General features: G+C 40.7%; 1 protein-coding gene across 6 annotated transcripts in view; it reads right to left on the minus strand.

Moving 5' to 3' along the window:
• The window catches only part of WIPF1 (WAS/WASL interacting protein family member 1), a 169,795-nt gene that overhangs the window by 127,901 nt on the left and 27,294 nt on the right, over nucleotides 1-14,600 (minus strand). The window contains exon 2 of one of the 6 annotated variants that reach the window (XM_069068440.1): nucleotides 12,383-12,470. The exons of the other annotated variants lie outside the window; for them this stretch is intronic. The gene's annotated coding sequence lies outside the window, so the exon portion shown is untranslated. The remainder of the gene's footprint in view (nucleotides 1-12,382; nucleotides 12,471-14,600) is intronic. 6 annotated transcript variants of the gene reach the window in all.

Here is a 14,600-nt window from a genome sequence, read left to right on the forward strand (position 1 = left end):
AGAGAGAGAGAGAGAGAGAGAGAGAGAGAGAGAGAGAGAGAGAGAGACAGAGAGAGAAGAGAGAGAATCCTTAGAACTAGCTGTGTTACCCTTAGCAAACCACTTAACCTCTGTTTTCCTTAATCCACTGGAGAAGGAAATGGCAAATCAGGGTTTCATAGAGTTGGACACAACTGAGCAGAATATCTACAGCTGACTTTTATACAGTTATTAAAGCTTAAAACTGCACTAAGAATTGAGGGATGTCCTGTGTCATTTGAAAAGCACTTTACATGTATACAAGATCTCATTTGGACTTCATGATAGCCCTGTGAGGTGGGCAGGTAGGAAGCATCAGTACTATAATCCCCATTTGGGAGGTGGGCCTCAGAATTCTAGATACAACGGTGTGCTATCTATCTGTAACAGTCACAGAAAAAGATCCTGGTAAAGTTTAAGAAAAGTTACATCTAGTAACTCATGACTTCCTTGCTTTAAACAGGACCCTCAGCTTCCTAATGGCAGAAAAGAATTAGCTCCTTTCTATGAGGATAGTAGGTTAAGATCAATTACTTTCAACCCTGATAACTAACAGTTAATACACATTTATTAAGCATCTACCACATGCTAGGCACTGTGCAAAGTGCTGGGGATACAATACAAATAAAGACAGACAGACAGTCCTACCTTCAGGGAGCTTACAATCTAAACAAAAAAGGAAGCCGAGAAGTAGGGGAGGCATGATGAAGTTAGAGAGACCCTAGAGTGGTGCAGCCAGGTGAGAAAAGAGATGTTCTGAGCTGCCTCCTTAAATGGAGGTTTTGGAGTTCATGGCTCCACCTTTCAATCAGAGGGGCTGAGGACAGTGATGAGGTGGAAAGGATGATGGGATCTCAAAGGATAAAGAGGGCTCCCTAATAAGGAGCTTTCCTGGGTCATAGTAGAGAAGTCAGAGATGTCCCAGTGTCATGCAAGTAGGTGAGAAATAAGGAATGAAGTAACCAAAATATGACTTGGCCTTAGGTTGGGTACAGAGACCCCCTTCTTTCTTTCTTCCTTCCTTTCTTTCTCCTCCTTTTCCTCCTCCTCTGTATAATCACAGTGGTGCAGTGGCTTCCTGGAGTCAAATCCCTCAGACACTTTCTTGCTGTATGACCCTGGGCAAGTCACTTAACCCTGCTTGCCTCCATTTCCTCATCTTTAAAATGAGCTGGAGAAGAAAATAGCAAACCACTCCAGTATCTCTGCCAAGAAAACCCCAGATGGTTCCACAGAGTCAGGCATGGCTGAAATGAGTGAACAACAAAAACAGCAACAATCCAACTTAACTAATGTCAACTAACATATGAAAGAAATCACAAAGGTGTTCATAAAGAAGTAGCTATGTCAGGGAGACACACACAGCTATCTTTCTTTTGCATTTACCATCACAGAACCCCTCTGTTTTTGTGCCTTGGATAATAAAAAAAATCGCTTCGCTATGCTTGACAGGAAAACACACACTTGATGAGTGATCGTGAAACACTGAGCTGACTTTATTTGGGGGAAGAACAAACTTATCTTGAGAGAATCGTAGAATGTTAGGGCTAGAAGAGGTCACATCAGTGGGCAGGGGTGTTGTGAGGCTTGCCAGGTATTACTATTATCATGACTTTATTCTCGGAGTCTTCTATTGCATTCCTGCTGAGTCAAGCAGTGTTCATGGAATAATACAAGGGGATGTGCCTGTAAATGTTTAACCATCAGCTGGAGAAAAATAGGGGACGCTGCATGCTTTTAAGTTTAATTCGCATTATTAACACTTTCTTAAGTCTAAACAACCAACAAAACAATAAACCAGACCATAGTTTTAAGCAATTGTTTATTTCTGAGGTATAAATGTCGACAGGCTCACAGGGATCCTGGCTGCCTTTTGCTCTGGGAGGAGAAGCTTGTGACCCCTCCTTCTGATGGGATCCTTAACCTCAGGTTTGGCCACCAAGATCTGAGCATTCTTCTGAGGCACTGGATGGGTTCCCCTCTCAGCCAGGAGACCTCTCTTAGCTGCCAAGTCACTGTCACCTTCTTCTTCAGAGGAGGAAATAGAGGTAGAGGGAAGAACTGCTGGATTTTGCTTTTTTTTTTTTGGAGAGGGGACGGTAGGGCTTAAGTGACTTGCCCAAGGTCACATGGCTAGTAAGTGTTATGTGTCTGAGGCAGGATTTGAACTCAGGTCCTCCTGACTCCAGGGCCAGTGCTCTATTCACTGTGCCACCTAGACACCCCTGGATTTTGATTTTGATGACATATCCTGATGGCATCTCCAGTTCCTTGGCCTTGGAGCACCTGCTACCAGCTGACACCACATGCTTCCTTGGTCTGACCCTGGGACGCTTCCTCCTTTCTGGTTCTGCACCTCCTTATCACACTCCTTCTCCTGGAAAGCCAGGAGCTGTCTTGGATCAAGGATATTTTCCTATGGCTCCCAGCTGTTGTGGTTGGAGGACCATTCTCATCACTTCACCAGGTAACTCCAGCTTCCCCTTATGGAGTGATTAACTCAGGATGCCCTTGGGGGCAAAGATGCTGCTTAACTCCTCCCTCCTGCCCCTGCAGGAGCAGCCAGCCAGAGCGAGGACACACCACAAATGATTTTCTTTTCCCAAAAGCTTTCCTCCATTCCACCCCTCGTCCTCTGCTGCTCCTACCCCAAATCTCTGGTCCTATTCAAGTCAGTTCTTTATCTAATCAAGTCTGAACTGAATGCAAATTCTTAAAATAAAGAATGACCAAAAAGAGTCTGCTTGCTAGGCCTGGGTGTCCAGTTTCTCTGTTGGTTTACTGAACAATATACAAGCCAGGTAAAGACTGGGCTTCTCTCACACTCTCCAGACACTGTACTTCCTCCCCCTGGGGCCAAAGGCTAGATTTATCAGATGTCCTTTAAAAACAAAACAAAACAACTGTATTGTTCTTTTGGTCTCAGAGCCTTTTGAGGACAGCAGATTGTTTTTCAAGTAGGTATTCCACCTTATCACATTTATGTTTGCCCAGGCTGGGAGAGTGTCTCCAGTGTGTCCCAATACAGGGGAGTTAAGTTTGCCAATTTTAAAAAATGGCCATTATTGCTCAAGATACTTCAAATGACCAGATATCTTACTTGGGAGGAATGTTCTTGCTTTGGAGTACTTTTCCCAAATCAGTCTCCTCAAATCTAGAGCAGCAACTTGGATCCCCATTTTCTATTATACAAATGTGGACCTCAGGGATACTGATGAACCAAATCCAATTTGGGCAAGTGGACAGAGACACACAAGCAGGCAGAGACACTGAAGGCAAGCATTAAAATCTGACAGTCCTGTAGCTACTCAGTCACACCTGAATCTGTGAACTCTTTCATGGACTCCATGGTCATTCACTCTTCATGACCCTATATGGGGTTTTCTTGGCAAAGGTACTAGAGCAGTCTGCCATTTCCTTCTCCAGCTCATTTTATAGATGAAGAAGCTGGGCAAACAAGATTAAGTGACTTGCCCAAGGTCACACAACTGGTAAGTATCTGAGGCCAGATTTGAACTTACGAAGATGAGTCTTCCTGACTCCAGGTCTGCTGCTCTGTGTACTATAGTTTCACCTAGTTGCCCCTAAACAGTCCTAACAGAGCTTAATTATTTGAATTTGGTCTCTAAGGTGAATTTGGCCTCTGAATGGTCCTGGGGGTATGCATTCTCTGTGCCAGGAACCCAGCCCAATTCTACTGGGTCACTGGACCCCTTCCTAGCTTCAATGGCCTCTTTAGTCCTGGTTCTGTTTGGGACTTTAAACAAAGATACCATTTAGGATTCAATTTGAAGTGGGCTGCAAACACCCACTTCTCATACAGACTGATGCTTACCACACAGAAATCTGGGGTGATTAACACTGAATCATCCTGATTTTGAACTGAACATAAACTAGTAATGTATACTGAATATAAACCAGATGGAAGCGTCTTCATTTCCCAGACTGCTCACACTGAAAGAATTTAGTCTGTCATTAGGAGCAGTGGAAATGCAAATGAGTCAATATTCGCTCTCTTACCTTCTTTAAAGGGCAGCTAGGTGGCACATGGGATAAAGGGCCGGGCCTGGAGTCAGGAATACCTGAGTTCAAATGTGACCTCAGACACTTACTGGCTGTAACCCTGGGCAAGTCATTTAACCATGTTTGCCTTAGTTTCCTCATTTGTAAAATGAGCTGGAGAAGGAACTGGCAAAACCACTCCAGTGTCTCTGATAAAGAAAACCCCAAAAGGGGTCACAAATAGTTAGACACAATTAAAACTGAACAACACTTTTTTTTTTCTTTTTGGAGGGGGAGGGCAGGGCAATTGGGGTCAAGTGACTTGCCCAAGGTCACACAGCTAGTAAGTGTTAAGTGTCTGAGGTCCGGATTGGAACTCAGGTCCTCCTGACTCCAGGGCCAGTACTCTATTCACTTCGCCATCTAGGTGCCCCATAACAACACCTTCTTTAAGCTTCCCAATTCAATCACTTCCCCCAAACCAATCAGCAATCGATATATATCCTCACCTGGGCCTCAACGATTGGGTTAGCTTTGGGGTTAACATGAATTAACTCAGTTAAATGAGTTAACTTTTCAAGTAGGAGTAAGGAAACAAAATCCAATAAAGTTCAGTTGCTAGAAGTATAACCATAAAATCTACTCATTCTGGGCTCTGATCTCACATTCAATACTTTTTTAAAAAGTGACTGGCAAAAGAAACATCTTAGAACTGAGACCTTATTTGGCATGAGAAGGGAAGCAATGGGCTGGAAGAGACCTTGAGAAGTTATGGCCTGTCTTCAGAAAGGGATCACACCTTTTCTCACCGGGAAAACATCCCAAGTACACAAGAATTTATCCTTTTTCAGTCTTATTTTTCTTTTGAGTAAGTAATTCAAATGTGAAATGATGAAGACCTAGAGTTTAAGGTAAGAGAAGATGTTAATCTTGGGTCACCAGTCTTAGGGTTGAGCAAATGAGAATTCTTAGTCATATCCTGGATTTTTTCCCCCCTTTTCCAGGCTAGAGTGGGCATTCCAATTCTCATCAATCCTGATGAGTTGGGACTAGCTGGTAACTACACCCAGGGGATACACTGTCCTCAGCTGTACCTACACTGGGTCCTTTACACCACGTACCTAGATCGATTGTCTTGGATGGAGAATGAAAATTGACTTTTTTTTTTTAAACTAGGATTGAAGAGGAGGTAAGGGATATGAGGTATGGTTTACATCCTGCCCAGGCAACAAAGAAACATGGTTTTTGTGAGGCCTCTTCAGTCTCAATATAGATACTATATACGATTTGGCCAATATGGCAGCATTTGTTCAGAGAAAAGCCCTATTGATCAATCAATAAACAAGTTTTGATTAAGCACTTATGTACTTGGCACTGTGGGATGCAGACAGTCCTTTGCTGAAATAATTGCCCTAGTAAAGGAAGAACTTACTCCCTTAAAATAAGAAGAAAATATATTTTGGGTTTCTTTTTTTTTTTAATCTGGAAGATGAAAAATGGAATTCTTTGTTGTACGATGTACTTAGAGCTTCCCACCTAAAATACAAAACTTTGTCTAGTTCTCTTCATCTTTCCCACAATCTCCTTTCCTCTCCTCCTTCAGCCTTCCCTCTCCCCCCCACCCCCACTCCTCTATAAACCTTTCAGTTCTAGAAACTCAAAGTTCATCTGCATCATCTTTAGGAGGGCCAAGGAAAATTTCTTCATAGCACTGTGGGGCTTTTATCCAATAAATCTACTTTTTCAGAAATCTTCCAGGAGGATATGAAGCAGAAAAAAGACTGACACATTTCCAGACTCAAAAGATAAATAAATTTAAAAGTCACAAGTTGCCTGTGTTTCCATTAAAGTCTGCTTTCCTTGTAAATGCCTCTTACCATAGAAGTACTATATTGAGTCAATATTTACCCAAATTCACATTTGTCTTTTGGGGATAGGAATGACCTTCTATATGAGGATCATAGATTTTGGAGCTAGTAGGAACTTCAGAGGTTAATCAAGACAACTCTCTCATTTTGCAGATGAGGAAACTAAGGCAGAGAGTGGTTAAGGGACTTGTCCAGGGTAACAAAGCTAGCAAATGTCTGAGGCTGGCTTTGAATCAGGGTCTTCCTAACTCCAAATCCAGTGCCCCATCCTATTGTTTGATTTGTTTTGTTTTGTTATTCGTTTGTTTTATACCACCTGCCTCCCCCTGTGTGGTCTCAGGGATGTGCTGGTAAATGTTTAACAACCTGCTCTCTGAAAAAAAGGACGCAAGACACACTTTTAAGTTTAATCTGCAATATTAACATTTTCTCTGTTGCTTTCTTAAGATTAGACTATCAATAAAGCAATCAATCAAACCCTGATTTTCAGCATTTGCCCATTTCTAACATGTAAATTCTCACACTGAAAATTTAACAATCAACTTTATGAGCTCCTTCCAGCACACCCTTGGGTACTCTTCTGTTTCATTTATGGTTATTTGAACCTGTCTGCCTTTCCCTCCACTCCCACCCAGATTCTCTCTCTTAGCAAGGCTTCTCTAGGACTGAGGTTCTTAACCTCAGATCCTCAGATCCACAAATTCCCAAGGGCTCCATGAGTAGATTTCAGAAGGTCCATAAACTTGAATGGGAAAAAAAAAATCTTTATTTTTCACTAACTTTTAACTGAGACTCAGCATCTGCTTCAATATGAATTAAAACACAAACCAGTCAACTGTTATTCTTAGGTGGGGTGCACAGGCTTCCAAGGTCACATGGGGGGCAAATGCACTAAACCAGAGGTGTCTTGACTGGTACCCACAGCAAGTAGTTTTCTTTTACAAAGTACTTTCCCCCACCCTTCTCCCAAATCAAGCTTGCCAGAGCAGTTCATGACATGTCAAAAAAGGTTAAGAATAAGTGCTTTAGGACATGGTGAATTAGCTTGGTGGGTTCTCATTCAATGCTCTACCAAGGCTACCTAATGCAATGTATTCCTATATACCTCCTAACACTTTGGACTATATTTGTAGTTTTCCTTTCTCTATTTCAATTTAGCCTGTGAAGGAGGAGAATGGAGGAAGGGAGCAGAGGGACTTGACCTGTCATCTTATACAATTGGGTGAATAGTACTATTTGTGCTAGTTCCCCAGCACAAGCAAGACAGCATTAATTTTAATTTGGGGAGTGAGTTCAAAATGCCCCAGATGGTAACTGAATATCTCCTTACAAGTCTGAAGGGGACAATCTATACTTTTGGGGGGAAGGTCAATCAGTTGTTTAACTAGCATTTATTAAGAGTTTGCTATATGCCAGGCACTATGTTGAGGACATGAAGAAAAGCAAAGACAGTCCCTGACCTCAGGCATCTCACAGTATAGTGGGGGAGACACAGCTACATATAAAAGAGCGAGATACAGGATACGTTGGAGCTCACCAACAAGGGAAGCCCGACAAAATACTTTGTGCATTGGGCTCTACTCAAGACAGGCACAGAAAAATAAGACAATTTAGCAAATATCCCTTAGCATTATAAATCTAAATTCTTGGTGCTTATATAGGCAGTCACCCAAACACATGATTCAGAAGGGAAAAAAAGAGCAATTGAATCCTACCCCCCAGGAGGAACTGTTATGGACCAGATTTTATAACTTGGTGGTTGAGTAGTCCAGTGGATACAGTATGAGGCCTGGAGTCAGGAAGACCTGACTTCAAATCCTGAATTTTGTGTGACCCTTATTATTTGTGTCCCAGGGCAAGTCACCTAACCACTGTCTCAGTTTCTTCAACTATAAAATGTATAATGCAATGTAAAATATAAAGTATAAATTAATATAAAATGTAATATAATATGTAATGTAATGTAAAATATAATATAAAATGTAATATAATATATAAAATATAATATAATGTATAATATAATATAAAAGTAATATAATGTATAATGTAATATAAAGTACAATACAATGTAAAATGATAACAACACCTACCTCTCGGAGTTGTTGTGAGTGAAGACCAATTGAGATAATAGTTGCAAAGATCTTAGCACAGTGCCTGGCAAACATTAGGCATTTAATACATGCTTGATTCCTTTTATTTTTTCAGAAGGAAAAACTTAAATTCATGGAATCCTAGGAATGAGTATCTAAAAAGTGGAAGGTAATGAAAATAACATGGAGTCTTCTCCTGCAATGGGACTGAACATAGTAGGAAGAAAGGGAAAGGTAAAGAGGAAGCAACACTTGGCCCCCACCTCTATTAACTCTGACTCAGTGATCCAGGATGTGATAGGAAGCTGGTCAACCATGGGCCCAGAAACCAGGCAGACTTCCCAGTATTCACAATCCCAGTCAAAGAGCATCAAAACTGAAGTTTCAACCCAGATTTCTAAACTGTGTAGAATGACAGTGTCCTTTGGGAATTGGAAACTTGTGAATTCTGATCCCAATACTACTTGCTTTGTTTTATGTGTGTGTGTGTGTGTGTGTGTATGTGTATGGGGAGGAGGGTTATGCTTGATCAGTTTCCCCAACTTGATCATTGCATACTGTAATGGCAACCACACTGGCATACCCAGCATGGCTGCTAGCACAGGTTCTTAGATCTGCTTTACTAGGAAAGGTACCTGTTTAAGGGGTCAACAATCTTTTTAAAATTACATTCACTAGTTCAAGGGAAAAGTCAGCACCCTGAACTTCAGAGAAAATACAAGCAGAGAAATAAAAACCAACAGTCAGGGTTCTGACTGCCTGAATCAATTATATACTTTACATACATCCCTGGATCCAGAGAGCCTTTACATCGGAGCAGTTGGGGAGCTCTGAACATACAGCTACTCAGAATCTCAACCAGGGAATCACAAGATCCTTCTCATAAGCAAGCCAGCCCCCAAAACAAAACAGCAACTCAGAGTATACATACACTTCTCAGAGCCAGAGGGCATCACAACCCTCCTGCCTAATCGGAAATTAGCAAAAGGTGTGAAAGCCTCCTGGGATCAAGCCTCCCCTAAACAAGCTTCCCTTAATGGACTCCACATGAGGCCTATTAATGGGTGGGGAAGATCTTATATCCCATTAACATTATACATACCTGGAAAATCCTGGTAAACCTGGGGTCAGTGGTCTAATGGGTACTTTCAGACTGTCTTGAAATGCACTCTAGTTTTGTTTAGTCATTTTTCAATTGTGTCCAACACTTTGTGAAACTGGGTTTTCTTGGAAGAGGTACTGAAGTGGTTTGCCACCTCCTTCGCCAGCTCATTCTACAGATGAGGAAACTGAGGCAAACAGGGCTAAGTGACTTGTTGAGGGTTATACAGCTAGTAAGTGTCTGAGGCCAAATTTGAACTCAGGAAGAGGAGTCTTCCTGACTGTAGGGCCAGCACTCTATATCTACTGCCCCACCTAGCTGCCCAATCTAGCTCTCTGTTGGAGTTATTTCTTTCTGATCACTTTCTCTACTCCCAAATCTACTTATTTTAGCATGAAGCTGTAGCATCCTTAAAAATCAGAATGAATGAAAATGCATTTATTAAGCCCCTCGTATGTAGCAAGCTTGGGGATCCAAATACAAAGAACAATGTCCCTGTACTTAAGGATCTCATTTTCTAATAGGAAAGATGAAACACATAGGGGAGTGATGGCCAAGGAGGAATAATTTGGTTGGGAACATTATAGGGATGGTGAGTAGAGCCATAGGGGAGCAGATTAACCCACACCTTATAGAAACAATAATATAATTTATTTGATTATGGTTCTTGAACTGGAAAGATGGGGAGAAATCTGAGGAGTGAAGGGAAGCATGTCTGGAACCCATGCAGGAACTAATCCAAAAAGGGGAGGCACATTGGAAGCTTCCACAGAGGTCCAGGTCTCTGAGGCCAAGCATGTACTACCTGTAGGGGTGTGTGTGCCAGTAATTATTGAACAACTGAATCTCCAAAAAAGAAAGGTGTGCATGACATGCTGTTAAGTTGGATATGCACTATTAACACAGTCTCCATCACTTTCTTCTATTTCTAGATTCTAGACAATTAACAAAAGAATAAATCAAGTCTTGATTTGTAGCATTCCCCTTCTCCCCCCCCTTCCCCACCCCCAGAAAATTTAACAGCTGGCTCCTGTGTCTACAGGAGCCAACTCCAGCTGATTCTCTCTGTTTTCTCAATGGTATATTTTAATAGTTATATTCCTTCTAGGGTACAAAATCACAATTTACCCACATCTTCATTGCCTGTGATTACCTTGTCCACATTCTCACATAAATGCTCCAAGAGAGCATTTATACCCAACAAATATAAAGGTCCTCTGGGAGATCTTTCTAGGTTTTATTGGATGGATAGCAAGGTAGCACTGGGTCTGTCCATCACTGGTTCTAGAACTGCAAAGGTGGGGAGAAATCTGGGGAGTCATTATCTCCCCTGGTCAACTTCCTATTCTGAGCTTCCTATAGGTTTCTTCAACTGTAAAATGAAGATAACTTCTGAGGTCCCTTTTAGCCCTGGATCTATCAGAGTATGACCCAACATCTCAAGACTGATACATTATTCTCCTTCATACACTGTTAATGGACTTCATGCAATCTAGTCAAATAGGACTTCTTGGTGTTCCTCATACATAATATTCTTTCTCCCTTCTCCATGCCTTTCCATAAATTATTCCCCAAATCCAGAACATGTACCCTTCTTATAGCTGCATCTTAGAAGCTCTTTCTTTCTTCAAAGTCCATCTCAAATGCCATCTCCTTCATGAGGTCTTGACCCAGTCTAGCAGTGGCAGCTGTGTCCTGCAAACAAGAGAACGACTGACCCACCCACTGTCTATGTGAACCTAGAAACGACCTTAGAGGGATGAATATTTTGTGGCAAGCACTTCAAATTTGAGCCCACTCTCCCCTGGGACCAGGGCCAAAAAAAGGGAGAGTATATTTTTATTCTTACTAAGTCCTTTTGTAAGTATTTCTTTGTAAGAACTAATGGATGCTAATTGGTTAACCAATGCTGAGGAGAAATCCACTGACTAAATTGATAGGATACTAATGAATGGTATCAATGTTACTGAACCCCTATTAACTGTCTCTGGGCAATTGATATTAGGGGAACACATTGGAATAGGGGCTAAAGCTTGTAATTTTAGAAGAATCTCACTGCCCCTCAGGGGTACAGCTGGAGCTCTCAAATTATGCAGCTACCCTCCGGGGACCTAACTTGCCAGTGTGAGTATGAGTTAGAATATGGACCCAAGCAGAATCGATCAGGGCTACATTTATGTCCCTGTGTGTGTAAATAAGACAATACACCACAGGGTTATAGATTGAGAGCAAAAAGGGATTTCAGAGGTGCTCTAGTCCAACCCCTTATTTTACACATGGGGAAACGCAAGCCTGGGGAGGCTAAGTGACCTCCTATACAATCTAAGCCACTCAATGGCAAGGGATGCTTCATATCTATCATTGTATTTCTGGCTCCTACCTTAGTGTCCAGCAAATTGTAGGTACTTAATAAATGCATATTCTGCTTGATCTATTGTTCCCTGAAACTATGATTCTTTGGAGACTGTAGTGTTGCAAGATTCATAATAACCTAGCATCATGTGATTAAGGGAAATCGGAAAATGTAGGTTAAAAGATGTTTTTTTGGTGCCGTGAAGTAGACTGGGATCATTAAAAACATTGTGTAAGTCCCCAATTTTCAGACATTGGGTGACTTTAAGGTTATGAAATCTTGAATGAGACTTGAACATCTTAGGAGAGTGGGTTACTCCTCCTTCCCCTCCTCTTCCTATTACTACTACTACTACTACCACTACCACCACCACCACCACCACCACCACCACTACTACTACTACTACTACTACTACTACTACTACTACTACTACTACTACTACTACTACTACTACTACTACTACTGCTATTACTACTACTGCTACTGCTAATAGAAGACACTTCATAACAGAAAGGCAGATGTGGGAAGGTAATGGCTAGTTAAGGAGATGAAGTCTGAGAAGTGGATTTGGATTCCTGAACCACAGCTCAAATATAGGAATGACAGATTTTTGGCTAGAGATGGAATGCATCTAATAAGGCTTGGCAGGAATGTATTTTTCTGGAATATTTTCTAGTTAATCAAGGGAAATTTATACTGAAAAAGAAAAGAGAAGAAGACTGGCTGTGTGTATCCAACAAAGCTAGACTGTATAGAGATCAGCTACAATGTAGGAAGAATAGGAAGGAAACAAGCATTTATTAAGCACCTACTATATACCAGGGACTGTGCTAAATTATTTACAAATATTATCTCATTTGTTCCTCACAACCACCTTGACAGTAGGTCCCATAATTATTCCCATTTTAGAACTGAGAAAACTGAGGTAGATAGAGGTTAAATGTCTTACCCAAGATAATGTAGCAAGTGTCTGAGGTTGGGTCTGAACTTGGGATCTTCCTGACTCCAGTAATCTATCCACTACACCATGAAACTTCCTGGCAATAGAAATGATCAGAAATTCATAGAAGACAAAAGCAAGGAAGGAGTCAACAGTAAATCCCATGGTCTCAAATGTTCGTAATCAAATGCAAAAAGTTTTGGTAACAAGTAAGATGAACTAGAAATTCTAATGGAAGGAAGAAAATTTGACCACATAGGTTAAACTGAGAATTGACAGGAGAGTATGGAGTACAAATGCCTGGAGCATGGCTCTGGAAGGGCACACCACATTCAAAAGCAAAGGGAGAATAACTGTGAGGATAAAAGCACTAGAAATTTAGAAGATATTTTCATGTGTGAAAAATCCTAAAATCAAAGGGGGAAAAACATGATATTTGGGCAAGGATGAGTGAATAAAAAAAGGAATATTGTCATTGGAATATGCAACAAATCAACCTAACAGGAAGAGAAAATAGATGAAGAGTTCAGGAAATAGATAATAAATTTAGCATCGAAGTATAATAAAGTAGTGATGGGAAAATTAAATTATCAAGATGTTTGTTGGAGTTCTGCCAAAAGCAGAGAATTTAATGATTTTGTAGACTTTACATAATGGTACGTTTATCTTTCAAAATGTGAAGAATCCAATGAGGGAAACTTCCATTTTGGACCTGACTCTTCCTAAGGAGGAACTAACTGAAGGCATAGAAATGAAAGGAATTTGGGGGACAAAGTGACTACTCCATCTTATAAATTAATGAATAGAAAGAGTCCAGGAATATTGTAATGTATAATATAATTGGGAGAACAGACTTCAAGTGGTTAAGAGAAAAGATAGGTAAGAGAACTTTGTGAACCAAAATTCTACAGAAGAATCCAGCCTACAAGGGATGAGAAACTCTCAAGAGTAATGTCTTCAAGACACATACAAAAAAAAATTCTTAAAAGGAGAAATAGGGGCTGTTGTCTAAAGAGAGAAATGTCCATGTACAGAGAATTCACAGATCAACTTAACATTTATAAAAAATGTGTATAGATGATGGAATCAAGGAAATAGAAGATGATTACAGAAGATTGGCATGATAAAGTAAGAATACTGTCAGAAGCAATGAAATTAAGAATAAGCAGGGGTTGGATGAGAACCAAAAGGGTTTTTTTTTAATCTATATTGTGAACAAGAAGACAAACAAAGAATGGCTAGGACTACTGCTTGGTGTGTATGGAATGATGGTAGTGGATGATGGAGAAAAGGTAGAGCTATTCAACTCTTGTTTTACTTTCATTTCCTCTGCCAACAAGGATGATCTTTGGACTGGAAACAACAGAACAAAAATGGCCAACAGGGAGTTTATAACCAAGATAAGGAAGAAGATAATAAGCAAGCAACCAGCTGTCCTTGATGCATTCAATTTACCAGACTCACGTTAAGTACATCCCAGGGAACTGAAATGACTAGCAGATGTATTTGCTGAGATATGTTGGTGATCTTTGAAAGACCGTGGAGAATAGGAAAAATAACAAAGGACTAGAGAAGGTCAAATATTGTCCCAATTTTCAAAGGAAGGGAAGACTAGAGTTTGCAAATTAGAAGCCAGAGAGACTGACTTTGATTCTTGGCAAAATTCTAGGACATTATTAGGGGGATAATTGGTGAATGTCTAGAAAAGGAACTGGTGATGACAAAGAGCCAGAATGGCTTCATTTAAGAACAATTTATGCCAGATTAACTTCATTTCCATTTTTGTTAGTGTGATTACACTGGTAGCTCAGGAGCGTGCTTTGTCATTTACACAGATTTTAGCAAAGCTCTTGACAAAATCTCTCATTGTGGAGAGGATAGAGATATTCCAGCTAGCCAACGGAAGAGGTAGGGAGACCTGGGAGATGGTGGGACCCAAAGAACAGTTACTAATTGTCTGATGTCAATTTGGAAAAATACCCCTAGAGATTAACCTATGACCTAAATCCTGTTTTTGATAACAAGCCTTTCCCAATCTGCCTTAATGCTAATGTCTTCCTTCTATTGATTATCTCCAATTTATCATCTATATCTATATATCTTGTTTGTACATAGTTGTTTGCATGTTGTCTCCCCCATTAGATTAAGAACTCATTAAGATCAGAGACTGCTCTTCCTTCCTTCCTTCCTTCCTTCCTTCCTTCCTTCCTTCCTTCCTTCCTTCCTT

This window comes from Petaurus breviceps, unplaced genomic scaffold (genome assembly GCF_028583685.1).
Source record: "Petaurus breviceps papuanus isolate PSGF00001 unplaced genomic scaffold, PetGlider_PUasm1.0 90763, whole genome shotgun sequence".
Classification (NCBI taxonomy): domain Eukaryota; kingdom Metazoa; phylum Chordata; class Mammalia; order Diprotodontia; family Petauridae; genus Petaurus; species Petaurus breviceps.